We start from the raw sequence: 14,381 nt of genomic DNA, 5'->3' as shown, positions 1-14,381 counted from the left end.
AATTAAGACATGTCGTTTTATAGATAGCATAAATGAAAGCACTAAAAAAAGTATCTGTTGACCAAAGAAAAGGAATAGTAACTTTAATTCCAAAGAAAGATAAGGATAGAACTTTGTTAAAAAATTGAAGACCAATATCTTTTCTAAATTTTGATTATAAAATATTATCAAAGGCATTGGCAAAGAGGATTAAAACTTATTTACCTCATTTAATAGACTCTGACCAAACTGGATATTTAGAAAATAGATTTATAGGAGAAAATATCAGAACTATCTCTGATCTTATAAACTATACTAGTATCAAGAATATCCCTGAACTAATTCTTTAAGTAGATTTTTAAAAGGCATTTGATACAGTAGAATGGTGTTTCATTGATAAAGCTTTAGAAATATTTGGTTTTGGTGAAAGTTTTAGGCATTGGGTTCAAATTCTGAATACAGATATATCTAGTAGTGTCACAAACAATGGATATGCAACATCTTTTTTTTCAAATTAAGTAGAGGGGTAAGACAAGGATGCCCTTTATCACCGTACTTGTTCATTTTATGTGTTGAAATGCTTGCAATAGCTACAAGAGCAAATAAAAATATACGCGGCGTAAAAATAGGGGAGACCGAATTTAAGATTAGCCAGTTAGCAGGCGACACTACATGTTTTCTAAGTGATGAAAAATCAGGAATTAAAATATTAAATGACTGCCGTCACGAGAAAAGGGCCCTTAAGGTCAAATTTTCACAAATTAACTTTTTGGTAAATTTTGATAGCCGCACTCTTTCTGAATGCAAATATACATAAATTTTGAAAATATCTCACTTTTTCGGTATATTATGAGCATTTTAGTGAGGCACTCCAAAAATAACTTTGACGTTACTCACTGAAAACGTAATGACGTCGCCTGCGTTATCCGTTATTTAAATAAACTCAATCTTTTGAGAAATAAAAACTTGAGAAAGTATTTAATTTGTTTCTTCCGTGCGACTAGTATGTTATTATTTCTAAGGGATTCGATCGTGTGTTATTACTATTTTCATGCTAAGTTTAGAGCAGATCTAGTAATTTCGTAAAAGGGGGGGTCTAGACAGGATCTAGAAACAGTTTATAACATAATCAAAAGGGAAATAATAATTTTTAAATCCATACAAATTTTGATATAAAATAATCTTATTCAATTTATAAAATACATAAAGCACTTGTAACACTTAAAGATGAAAAGAAATATATATAGAGAGAGAGAATCCCATGCAGAAGGACACCGCGCGCAAAACGGGACACCCCTCGCAAATGCAAAAAGCACATCGATCCCAATATTTAAAAAAAAATCTTATGAGACAGCATTCACTCACCAACACACACGCACGTCACTTTATTCCCTATAACTGTTACGATATAAAAAAAAACACCATGTATTTTCTGTATCACCGAAAAAATTCATTGAGAAATAAATTCAGATTCGCCAAGATATGTAAACTTGTTTTTAAAAACGTTTATTCCTTTCATAAACATTCTTTAAAAGAATATACGTTCCCTTCTTCCATGCAAGCGGATTCTAAAATTTTTACGTTTTGAATATTTTATTAAAAATGTTTTAAGCTCTAAGTCTTCATTGTTTATACAATTCATTTTCTTCGCCTGTCTTAGTTATGGAGTAGAAACGTAGTAAAGAGGCAATCAAAGGACAATGCTTTATATACAGTACCTTAAATAGAATCTTTCATTGAATTAAATTTATACCTCAAATTGAAACTGTCTTTTAACTTCTTATTTTTGTAAAAGTAAATCACAATTAAAATCGGTTACAAATATTTCTGCACATTAACCTTTTATTTATTTTGTGGACCTGTACCCTGTTTCACTTTAACACAGCATTTGTATATTTCTTACAAGGACCGCCACTATGATCTAAAAAAAAATGGTTTATGTACCGTTGTACAATTTAATCAAAGAGACGGTCTCCTTTTCTTGTTCTTGTCTCCTTTTCTTATATGTACACTAAACGGTGTTTTACTTTTCTGTGCGAAATTACAGTTCCATTAAATTTTTGACGAAATCTATTTGAAACTGATCGAATACTAGACTATATTTTTACGCAAGAACGGCAGGCCCTTGGGAAGCCATTTCAGTTAAGGGGGGGGGGCTATAATTTTTTCAGTTGTGGGTACTTTCAACCACCAAATTTTCCTTCATCTATTTATTTTCCTTGGTGACAATGGCTAATTAACTTGATACATATAAGCTTTTCACATTTTGACGGGATTGTCTTATCTAATAATGAACTAGATCTAATACATCCAACATACGTTAATGCTTTTTGCATGAGGCGATGCTGTTAATTTAGCAATAACATACCTTTATAATTTGACTCTTTTTCACTGAAAATATTTAGGCAATCTTTCCCTAGTTATTACCTCAGAACATACCAAACATATTAAAATAATAATAAAAAAACCCATTTAACTCGTACCTTCGCCTGTCCCCAGAAAACTGGTGTAAAAAAGAGGGGGAGGGTTCAGTCAGAAAAAAAAAATTAATTTAAAAAAAACAACTCAACCAAAAAAAGGGGGTGTCGAAACTCGAATCCAACTTCGCCGCTGGGGAGGGGGGGGGGGGGGGGTAGGTTCAGTCTTCTGTCAGTATCAAATTTTCTTAATCAAACATAATACACTGCCTGATTCTTTTGCCATATAGTGCACGAATTTGACTATGCTGCAACAAAAAGTGTATATGTGTGTGTGTGGAGGTTGGGGGGGGGGGCGGACTTTCATTGTAACCCCCACCTCACCCCCGTTGCTACTTGCTAAGTACTGTAATGGCCGATATTTTCTTTAAAAGAAGAAAAAATGTGTTTGTTTATTAATTACTTTCCGTAGAGTCATGATAGGATTGTGATATAAAGTCTTATCTCGATTTCAACGGACCTTAAAGAAATTAATGTCGAGATATGCGGGGTATTTTGATACATGTATCAGAGTTGAAGATTCCAACGTAAAATGTGACTTATTTATTTCATATCATGAATTCAATAGTCAATGATATATATTTTACGCTCGTTAAAGCTTTTAAAGATTTCAAACATTTTCATAACTTTTGGAAAACACACCCATAACCATTTGTCACATATTTTTTGCTCTTTCAGTGATGTATTCTCAAGAGACGTAGCCATATATCTGATATTATCGAAACAATAGTAGTTTCTACCATACAATTCCTTTGAATGTATTTACTTGATCATTTTAAATTAGTTTTTGAAACAAAATTTATTTAAGAAAAATTTTCGTGGGATCCCCATCATCCGCACTGTTCCCCTTAGCATATTTTAGTAAAAAATACCGCGGGTATTTAATATTGTTCATGTAGAAGGTTTGGATATTCCAAGTTACCAGTACCTTTATTCAATCAATAAGGGATTATGTTTCTCAGGCCAAAATAAAATTATAGTTTGTTTGGAATTGCCTCCCGCCTCACTGAAATACCCCCCTCCTGAAAAAATTTTATTGACCAAAAGTAAGAAGATTTTTTTTTATTTAATCAATTTTTTTTTGCCCATTACATGTATCACATGCACCATACAAAACACTGAAATATAGTCTCAGATCTATGTAAAAATTAGGGTTTTTCATGGTAGATGCTTTTTTTTTAAAGTCAGAAAAAATGTTTTTACTGTTTACTGAGATTTTTATCAAAATTTATCTTCAATTTAAAAAAAAAAGTAATTTCCCTTCCTCCCTCCTGTGTCTGAAACCCTTCAGGCGGCAATTCCAAACAAACATTTTTTTAAGGATGGCCTCAGCTTTAACTTAAACCGGTCTTTTTATTCGGAGATTTTTTTTGGCTTGTCTTCTTTCCCCTCCCCCCTTATTTACACACATTTTAAAATCGACAGTTCACCGAAGGCTGACTATCGAGGTACTTGAGTACGATTAACTATGGGTTAATATTAAAATGGCTAAATACGTTTTAAATTATGGTATATACTTTTCGGGAAAAAGTAGCGCCTATAATTAAGAACAGTAATTGCTGTTTGTGCATAGATCTCTCGCTCGCTCTTCTCTCTCTCTCTCTCTCTCTCTCTGAAAAAAAATATCCATGTATATGGAGTATTCCTTTTAATATTAAGACTTCTTAACATGAATTCAAATTTAAGCATTTGTAAATTGCTAATAAAACAAATATGCAGCATCCTTAATTTAGTCATGCATAGACATCGGTTTAATCGCTGTTCCAGAGCTAGCAATGTGCATGTCCAATACCCCGTATATCAACATTAAATTAAATACTTAAACAAAATTATGAATAAATTTATTTACTAAACTGTAATAATATCATATACCTATTAAAAAAATGTCCGCATCAACTTTCAAATTTTTTTTACGCTTTGAAATTCAATTTAATTTCTTGTTTACAAAATGCAGTCAACAAAAATTACTTCCGTGTTTACAATACCGCGACTTTGACGTTGTTTTCTGAGCATTGTGACGTCAAAAGATAAGGGCCCTTTTCTCATGACGGCAGTCAAATGTTATTCAAAATTTTAAGCATTGTTCTGGACTGAAAATTAATTTGAATAAGACTGAGGCAATTTTGATAGGAAAGAATAAAAATTTCAAACCAGAAATCTTACCAGTAAAATGGTCAAAAGGTGAATTTTTTACCCTTGGAATTTGGTTTAGTTCTAGTGGGGAACAAAAAGTTCTTACTAAAAACTTAAATACAAAATTAGATGAACTAAAAGCAACTTTGAATTTATGGAAAATGAGGAATTTAACACTTATTGGCAAAATTCTAATAGTAAAAACTTAAGCAATATCTAAAATAGTATAACAAGCACAAGTACTTCCACTTCCCCCACAAATGCAAAAATGATAAAGGAAGTGTCTAAAGGACTGAATAAGTTCATATGGAATAATGAAAAACCAAAGGTTAAAAGTTCAGTATCTTGCCAAAAAATTACTAAGGGTTGATTGAAAGTTCCTAATTTTGAAGCACAAATGAAATCATTAAAACTTGGTTGGGTCAGAAGGATCTTTGGTAATACAAAAGAAAGATGGAGAAGTACAATTCAATCTTATCTGAAGGATATAGTATTAAATGATTTTATATTTAGCAGAGGTTGTTTAAATAGGCTATTTACCACAATTTTACAGAGAAATTTTTGAAACGTGGACACAACAAAGATGTAATGATATTGATATTGAACCAAAAATTTTTAAAGAAGCTCTTTGGTTCAATGATAACATTAAAATCAATAATGAAACTGTGTTCTGGAAAAAATGGTACACAAAAGGAATCTTAGATATTGGAGATATTTTAGGTGATAATTATGATTTTTTATGATTAGGTAAACAGGATGACTTAAATGTATCTTTTTTGATTACTTTTGTTTAAGGAATGACATTCCATATCATTGGCGAAAATACATAAGTCAGAACGAAAAAAGTTTTAATCAATAGAGATTCTTTGATCTAAAGATTCAATAATAAAATAAGTCCATTGTCAAAAATATCTTGTAAAGACTTTTACTGGATTATAATAGACAGTCTAAATGAAGTAAAAACGTGTACAAAAATGGTGGAATGATCTACATATATTCAATGTAGAAAAACTTTCTTGTAAAAATGTTATTTTAAGTCTATATGAGAGAATATGTGACTGTTTGAATTACTGCATTTTGCTTGCAATTTTTGACATAAAGCATTGTTTACATATATCTGATTTTCCTCACTTTAACACTTATATACTCAGCCACAAAGAGGTTGTCCCTGGTGTCTACACATAAACCCCATGGAATCTTTAGATCACAGTTATCAATGTAACGGAGGAACTGTCCGTTCTGATTTAGGATGTGGATACAATTGTTGTTACGGTCCGCTGTCAGGATCTGACTCCGACTGTCTGTTGTGATGCCGACTGGATCAAATGGTCCCTTGGTAGTAGAAGAATGACCAGTGTATCTAAATCGGAGTTTCCCTGCCTGATTAACCACTACTATCGCTTTGGCTCCATAGTCAGACACACAGATATCTAGATTCCTGTTCTCACTGATGTATTTAAGATTACCATCTGAATAGAGAGGTTTACCTTTATCATCAAACTGAATGGTTTGTTTCTCTGTGGAGCCAGAGTAACGGACAACTTTTGAATGTTCTCCATCATCACTGTTCATGGTAACCAAGTGGTCACCAGAGGAGGTACTACAGACAAAATAAGGTATCCACCCCTGTTGTTTGAACACTTCCTGTATCTGTTTATCCTTCACAATGTTTACAGTACTTGTACCAGTGTCAGTATAAACTAGATCTCCACTTTTTGTCACTGCTATGTCACGTGGCTCATATTCTGACTTGGTTTGGATTGACTTCAGTTGTGTACCCTGGAGGTCGTAGAGTTTCATGATTTTGTCTTGTCCATTGGTCCAGATTTCTTCATCACTGAGACAGGTAACACTGTAAAGTCTTTGATGCCCAGTGTCTATGGTGGTAATGAGCTCTGGTTCATCAAGCAGTTCTTTAAATGGAGGACAGGATACAAATTCTGTTGTAATGGTAATTGTTGACAGAGAACCAAACATTTGATGGAGTTGTTCTGTGTTGATCGTCTGAGGATAGAAACTTGGTAATGAAACTTTGAGGTCTGGAGGTAAATGTCTGAACTCTGCATTTCTCGATTTATATACAGGGGCTAGGGGAATTTCATTGGATTCAAGAATTTCCTTCAGATCAACAATACTCTGTTTCACCTCTTCAGTAATCTGTTTGATTTCTTTTTCCTGTTTATTTAGAGCAGCCAGGTGTTGCGTTTTCATTTCATCAATTTCAGATTTCTGTTTGTTAACAATGATGTTTATTTCTCTGTGCCAGTTTTCTCCTTGTTTGGTGACAGCTGTCGTCAGATTCTTGTAGTGTGTTTCCAAGTTGTTTTTCTTGGTTTTTATAACTGATACAATTTCTTCATATTTTGGGAAAATTTCAGTCTCAAGTTCTTTTAACTCTTTCTCCATATCTTTTGTTTTTGGAGCTGAGTCTTTGTAAAACATCTGATAAATGATGTCCTTTATGTTTACCCGAGGACAGACAGATAGAGCAGACAGGAATGTCACATTGCTCACAGTAAAGTTCACAGTTCTTGGAATGCCTTGGACATTTTGGGTAGTCAGGAGTTGACGTTCTTTCTTTATATGATACGACTCTATGGTTTTTGGTTGAATCAGAGAGATGCTCTCCTACACAGGCCTTACACATGTTGACATGACAAAGCTCACAATGACTTTGTACCACATGTATCTCACAGAGGTCACATCTAATGATGTCTTGAGCACAATACCGAGGGTCCATTAATGACGTTTTGGAAAAATCCGCATATGACACTACAATAACGAATGAAAAAAATGAGAGTGTGTGAGTGAGAGAGTGTGTGTGTTAGAGAGATGTTTTATCTCCATGTATGTTTATTCTTGTGGAAAACTGTTTACGCTTTCCATCTGGGTGTGAAAAATACGTGTTATGTACACTTGTAAGAATGTCTTCCACTCTTAAACCAGTCAAACTTAAACAGTCAAACCAGTCAAACTTAAACAGTGGCCGTTTATTTTTTTTAATAAATGTCATGCCTATAATCGTTGATGTATGGTAGACCTGAAGTTTTATATTACATATGTTTTTGATAAAAATTATTTGCGTATAGATTTAGAAGTACATTATACTATACGGGATGAAAACCAAAAGAAGCAAACATTGTTTTAAAAGACTGATATTATATAATATGCATGCAGAACACATAAAATTTGTTAAAAATACAGACCTTGTCAATGTTACAACTCTAGATTGAATTCTAATTATTTTTTCAGCTAAATTCGAACAAAAGTGTTGAGTAACACATTAGAATGAATTGTGTACTTACTTCAGTGATTTTAAAATTGTTTCATTAAAAATGAATACGGTTTATATGGTACAATCTGAAGTATCAGAAATTAGAATTACCTAATTTAAATGACACTTAACATTTACAATGGTCTTTATATATTTCCCTACCTTGAAGTACTGCACATAATCATATACATTCAAATACGTTTCTTTCATGTGACATTTTCCCGCTATTCTTTGAAACGCGGGAAAACAAAAAATGATTGATACGTCCTAATTCTATATATTTTTTTTAAATGAAATTTTTAACCGAAATTCGATGGCAATCGGTTAGAAAATATACTGTCCGTTTAGTCGAAAAAATAAATTAAAAAAATACGTAATTTTTTCTTAAAATTCACTTTTGATTGATTGATTGTATACTGTTTAACGTCCCTCTTCAGAATATTTCACTGATATTGAAACGTCACCATTGCCGATGAAGGGCCCTCGGCACTCAGGGCCATTGAGCAGGGAGGGATCTTTATCGTGCCACACCTTGTGACACGGGGCCTCGGTTTATACGGTCTCATCCGAAGGACCGCCCCATTTAGTCGCCTTTTACGACAAGCAAGGGGGTACTGAGGACCTATTCTAACCCGGATCCCCACGGGGAAAATTCACTTTTGAGAACAAGAAAATCTCTGCATAATCGTTGATATACGGCGTTTTCTTATATCTATTTTAAGTTGATTTTGGTGTAATTATGGTTCTCCGGATTAAAACTGTGGGAATAATTGATCACTCTGCCTTTGACTTTTTAATTTTTTTTTAAAACACCATGTCGTTACCCCTACTGTCATGTTATTCTATTATGATAATTAAATCACTTTTGAACTAGTATGTTTATCTTTTGCAGTTATCTATGGAATTATGTTACTAAACAAACACTGTACTAAGTGATGCAGCTCAGAAGTAGTTTTAATTATGGTGACAATGCACACTGAACTTATGAGACATCTGCACTGGAAAGTTATCAAGAATTTCTCAGAGCTTGTTTCTACGTTGCTCATTTTTATACTACTCTATTGAAACTGAAATATAATATATATGCATGTAGTTACCTAACAATAGAAGAGGACAAATAGAATATGATTTCACCCTTACCGTCTGTTTAAATTTCCTTAGTTAGGGGGATACATTGAAAAATGCATATTTTGATATACTTAACCGGTTAACTGAACGTCTTGCTGTTCACCGATTAATTATTATGTATTCGATTGTCATCCCTATTTTTTCCTATAAAGAAATGTAACAATGAAGGGCTTTAAATTTTCGCCTTTAAATTTACTTTGGGCCAAGGTGCAGTAAGGGCTAATTATCGTGCCAAAGCCCATCGTAGCAAAGAAACTTGTTTTTTTTCAAAGTTACATCAAAAGAACCCGTGACTTTTATTTCTAATGTCAGACGTTTGATGAAGGAATTGACAGTCACTACCCATTTTTGTGTTTTAGATTTGACGCGGGCAAGGAGAATCGCACCAAAGCCTGCAGATCAAGAAGCAAACGCCATTTAACTACATGTAAGCTACCTTTTGACCAGTTTCTAAAAAATATGATCAACTTCAACATCGAGTGTTTATTATTAGTTATCTTAATTCACCTTTTTCAATTGGCATAACATTATCAGAGGTAAATACACGACAGTTAAATGTCGTAAAATTCTTTTAAAAGAATTTTAAATTTTTGTAATGGTTTAATCTACAGTTTTACTCCCAGACTAGCAAATTCTATCACATTATAATTATTTACAAACAAAAACATTATTATTGTTTTTTTTCTTACCTGTAAATACTCCATGGCTCCTTTAAAACTATTCTAATATAACTTACCTGCCTCACCCAGGTTTTCGGTCATGTGATTTTAATTTGTTTTAAATATGTTTCCTGAAAAAAAATATTCATATACTTCAAAGGATAAAATAACAGCCTATACGTCATGCTATAGTCGACGAAATGGTGACTCAATGATAAATTAATGCCAGTGAAATGTTAATGAAAAGACTGTTGACGTCTGGTTTAAATGTTATACTGTAGATCACTTAATTTTCGCGACACCAGCGTCCTTATTTTTGCGAGAAAGTCATTCACTCTTTATTAGCGGGACAAATTTTTCACGAATTGCGGTCATTTTTCTTTACGATCTTAAGGAATTCTATTATACCCGAGAATTAAATTTTCGCGAGCATACCGTCTCGCATAATTACGCGAAAATAAACTTCTCGCGAATAGATAGTTATTTACAGTATTCATTATATATTATGTATATTGATTTTATTTACATTTGAACTTGTCCATATTGAGGGAATGAAAAACAAATTACTTAAAACTGAAATTATTATTAATTATACTCAGTTCATGGGTGGGGCGTTTATCTATTAGTGAATATGTATTATTGCTTTTACTTTTTGTTGTATGTTGTTTAACGTCCCTCTCGAAATTTTAACTCATAGCTTGTAACATGGAGAGCTACAAATTTTGATTTCCTAAACTCACTTACAGCCTTTGAGAAATTTTTCATTGCATTTACCAGCAAATTTATGAATTTCATGGTCCTTCCCCTAGGAGGCCTGATGAGTGGGACTAAAACCATCAAAATTTATTCTATCTTTCAAAATCATCTGACCACTGTGCCACGCAGGTAAGAATTATTGCTTTTAAAATATTCCTCTCTTCTTGGTACTAAGCAAACAGATTTTGTGTCCCTATTGGTAATTTGGAGGGAAGTCCTGTTCTGTAAATTTAATGGCTTCTAGATAACAATTTTACTTCCCAGTTTGACTCTCCTCAGGTAAAAAGGTTTAAATACCTGTACTTTTGTTATAATATGTTACATACAACTTTGGTTGTGTGGCAAATTTGTAAAAAGCTTTTTTTTTTTTTACAACAACCCCATTTACATGAACACATTTAATCAGAGATGCGATCTTTAAACAGTAAAATTAAACTATGCAAGCTTTACTCTTGATGTATAAATGTATACGTAAATTTTGCGATGCATTCACATGCATTAGCAAACTTTGTGTAAATCAGTATTTAAAAAATTGAAAGTATTTCAACATTCTGTAAATATTTTTATGTGGATTTCCTGACTATACAACATTGTTCTTTCTTTATACAACAAGACTTCTAACTGGTATGTTTGGAAATCCGAAATCTTACCTATTACGTGGTAAACGCTAAGTCCCTTTTTTAAAAACATGCACCAGGTACAACTGTTTTCTTATTCACAAAAAGATTTGCCATCTTCAGGAACAAAATCTAAAATGACTTTGTTCATTATTGTTATTATTATTATTATTTACAGTGGACCTTCAGATATCCGGACGCCAGATATCCGGATGTTTCAGTATCCGGACGATTTTTCATCGGAACGAAATTTTTAAATGTTATTTTGTCTTGTTTAACTGGTGATTCAGATATTATTATATCCGGACTTTGACTGGGAACCAAAGCGTCCGGATAAATGAGGGTCCACTGTAAATGACTTATGCCCTTATATTAACATTTAACATGTTTAAAAGCACCAAAAAAGATACTCAGTATTTGAATTTATCGATGCCCTATATCGTTATAGTTTTATTAACATCTGTAGCTTGTAGCCTCTTTGTGACGTCAGGTAAGCTCGAGTTTCTCCGAGAATATTTCTACGCATAAGTATAAACAATCAAAGTGCTGAAAGTACTGAATCCAGGTGACTTCTTCCAGTAAAATGTGAAATTCATCCCCAAATAACTGTCACATACAAAAATTCAAATCTAGGAGAAACCCTAATAAAAATCACTAGAAAGATAAATGTGAGCAACACGACAATGCATTTTGTAACTTATTTGATCTCTAAAAACTGTACTAGTTACTTAGTATCCTTAAGTATCCGTCAGCACAAGCGGAAAACATCTCGCATTTCTCTTCAAATTATATTTTGGTTTGTTTCTTGTAACACAGTAATGAAGATGAACATTATATTTAATGGTATTAACAAAACGTGCAGACACTGTGTTTATATAAAACCACAAAATAGAACGCGTATCACACCAGTGTCATTTTGTTCAATATATCCTAACTCTCTCACCAAGGTCCTCTACAATATGCCAACGTATTAAAGATATAGTATGCAGACTCTGGGGCCATAAAATTAGACTGTAGATGAGCTTACTCTTGATCACAGTCTCACTTTTCCACAAATACTAGTAATTCCTTAGATAAAAGTGAAATTAGGATCAAAAGTGCGCCGGAGCCAGAAGACAACATTTATCATTGATGCAGCTTAACATCTAATACAATCAAAAACCCTAGCCTCTCTTTAGTTTTTTTTTTTTTTGCCAAAAGCAGGCCTATTTTGACATTGTAAAGAAAGATATAAAAACTGCATTTTAAAACTTGACTTCCCAAATAGAAGATTAGAAGATTCGTGATTTAACTTAAAGGTACTTGGACACAGATTTGAAGCTATGATTTTCTGTATATTTCTGTATAATATCACGAATTATATATTTTAATAGCATTTCACTCAAAAACTAATTAAAAATCTTATTTCATTTAAAAGCAATTCAAACTTTAATTTTTTTGGTGAGTTTGATTGACACATCCTTTCACTTTCACACATCTTAATTTTATTCTTAATCCTTAGGAAAAGTGGCAATCCTGATTTGTATTAATTAGAAATATTAAAACTTAAATCATGAAGAATAATTTTATTCAGAGTTGAAATGTTAGAAAGCAGAACTACTTCACAAGTATCACCATTCCATTGTGTACAGAGTTTTGCGAATCGATCACACTCGTGTTATGTACACAGGTTTTTTGTAAATATGTTATTGTTTGGTGTTTACGATTCATCGGGTGCGTTAAATCGCCAAAGTCTGTTCACCACAACTGCACGGACTGACATTATATTGTGTGTTTGTTTTGCTTTAGAACATGTCTACTCTGAATTTTCTGGATTATAGTATTAATATTTTTCATTAATACACATCAGGATTGCCACTTTTCCTAAGGATTAAGAATAAAGTTAAGATTTGTGAAAGTGCAAGGATGTGTCAATTAATTTTTTATTAAAGTTTTAATAACTTTTAATGAAATAAGATTTTTAATTAATTTTTGTGTGAAATGTTATTAAAATATATAAGTAGTAATAAAATAGAGAAAATAATAATTTCAAATCTGTGTCCAATTGCAAGTACCTTTAAGTAATTGAATTTTCCATCAATTTTAAATCTATATTATTAGCTATAAGGTTTTAAATACATTGTATAGCTATATCATATTAAAATACGTTGCATACATGCAAGGTATTGTTTAAAAATATGTTATTTGATATTTTCCAGTTAAGAGGCATTTTTATAAATGTTTATACCTTGAAAACAAATTTTTCGTTATTATCATTCTTAAGTTTTAATTAATACACTTTCTTACATATGCATCCTCTTCAAAGTTCATTTTCAAATACCTTATAGATCTAATTACTGGTATTTCTCTCTTTATGAATTCCTTAAATTATGAATAAAAGAAACCACGTAATAATAACTTTATTACAAGTATAAATTATTATTCAAACTAAATTAATAGCTCTTAACTATACATGTATATCTGTATTTACAGCATGATTCAATCATTTTAAAATAAAAATGATCTACCTTTGGTATGACATCGATAGATGACTTGTAACAATGTAATTTTTCATATGCGGAATTCTAAATTCTAGAGGAGTTCCGACAGAGTATTTTATGAAATGGTCATTAGCATGCGGCGAAATATGTACAAGTGCCCTGCTATTATTCACCTTTTTCAACAATGATAATACCAAAAAAAGTTTTACCCTAACAAAAAATACTATAATTAACTATAGTTTACTATAGTTAACTATAGTGATAACTTTGACACTGTAAAAAAACTTTGAGGAAAACTTTGACACAATGAAAACCCTTGGCGAAAACTTTGACAGTTTGAAAAACTTTGACGAAAACTTTGACATTTTGAAAAACTTTGGCAAAAACTTTGACACTTTGAAAAACTTTGGCGAAAACTTTGACGAAAACTTTGACAGTTTGAAAAACTTTGACAAAAAAATTGACACTTTGAAAAACTTTGACAAAAACTTTGACACTTTGAAAAACTTTGGTGAAAACTTTGACACTTTGAAAAACTTTATCGAAAACTTTGGCACTAAGAAAAAGTTTATCGTAAACTTTGATACTTTGATAAGGTTTATCGAAAACTTTGATACTTTAAAAAACTTTATCAAAAACTTTAATACTTTAAAAAACTTTATCGAAAACTTTGAAATTTTGAAAAACTTTATCGAAAACATTGACACTTTGAAAAACTTTATTGAAAACTTTGACACTAAGAAAAAGTTTATCGTTAACTTTGATACTTTGAAAAAATTGAAAACTTTAATACTTTGAAAAACTTCATCGAAAAATATGACACTTTGAAAAACTTTATCAAAAACTTTGATACTTTGAAAAACTTTATCGAAAACTTT

General features: G+C 31.9%; 1 pseudogene; it reads right to left on the bottom strand.

Moving 5' to 3' along the window:
* Window positions 1-5,686: 5,686 nt before the first annotated feature.
* Window positions 5,687-7,336, bottom strand: LOC134247264 (E3 ubiquitin-protein ligase TRIM71-like; annotated as a pseudogene).
* Window positions 7,337-14,381: the final 7,045 nt, after the last annotated feature.

Source organism: Saccostrea cucullata, unplaced genomic scaffold (genome assembly GCF_032062105.1).
Source record: "Saccostrea cucullata isolate Sc308-1 unplaced genomic scaffold, CSIRO_AGI_Scuc_v1 ctg7711, whole genome shotgun sequence".
Taxonomy (NCBI): domain Eukaryota; kingdom Metazoa; phylum Mollusca; class Bivalvia; order Ostreida; family Ostreidae; genus Saccostrea; species Saccostrea cuccullata.
This window is presented reverse-complemented; position numbering and strand designations above follow the sequence as displayed.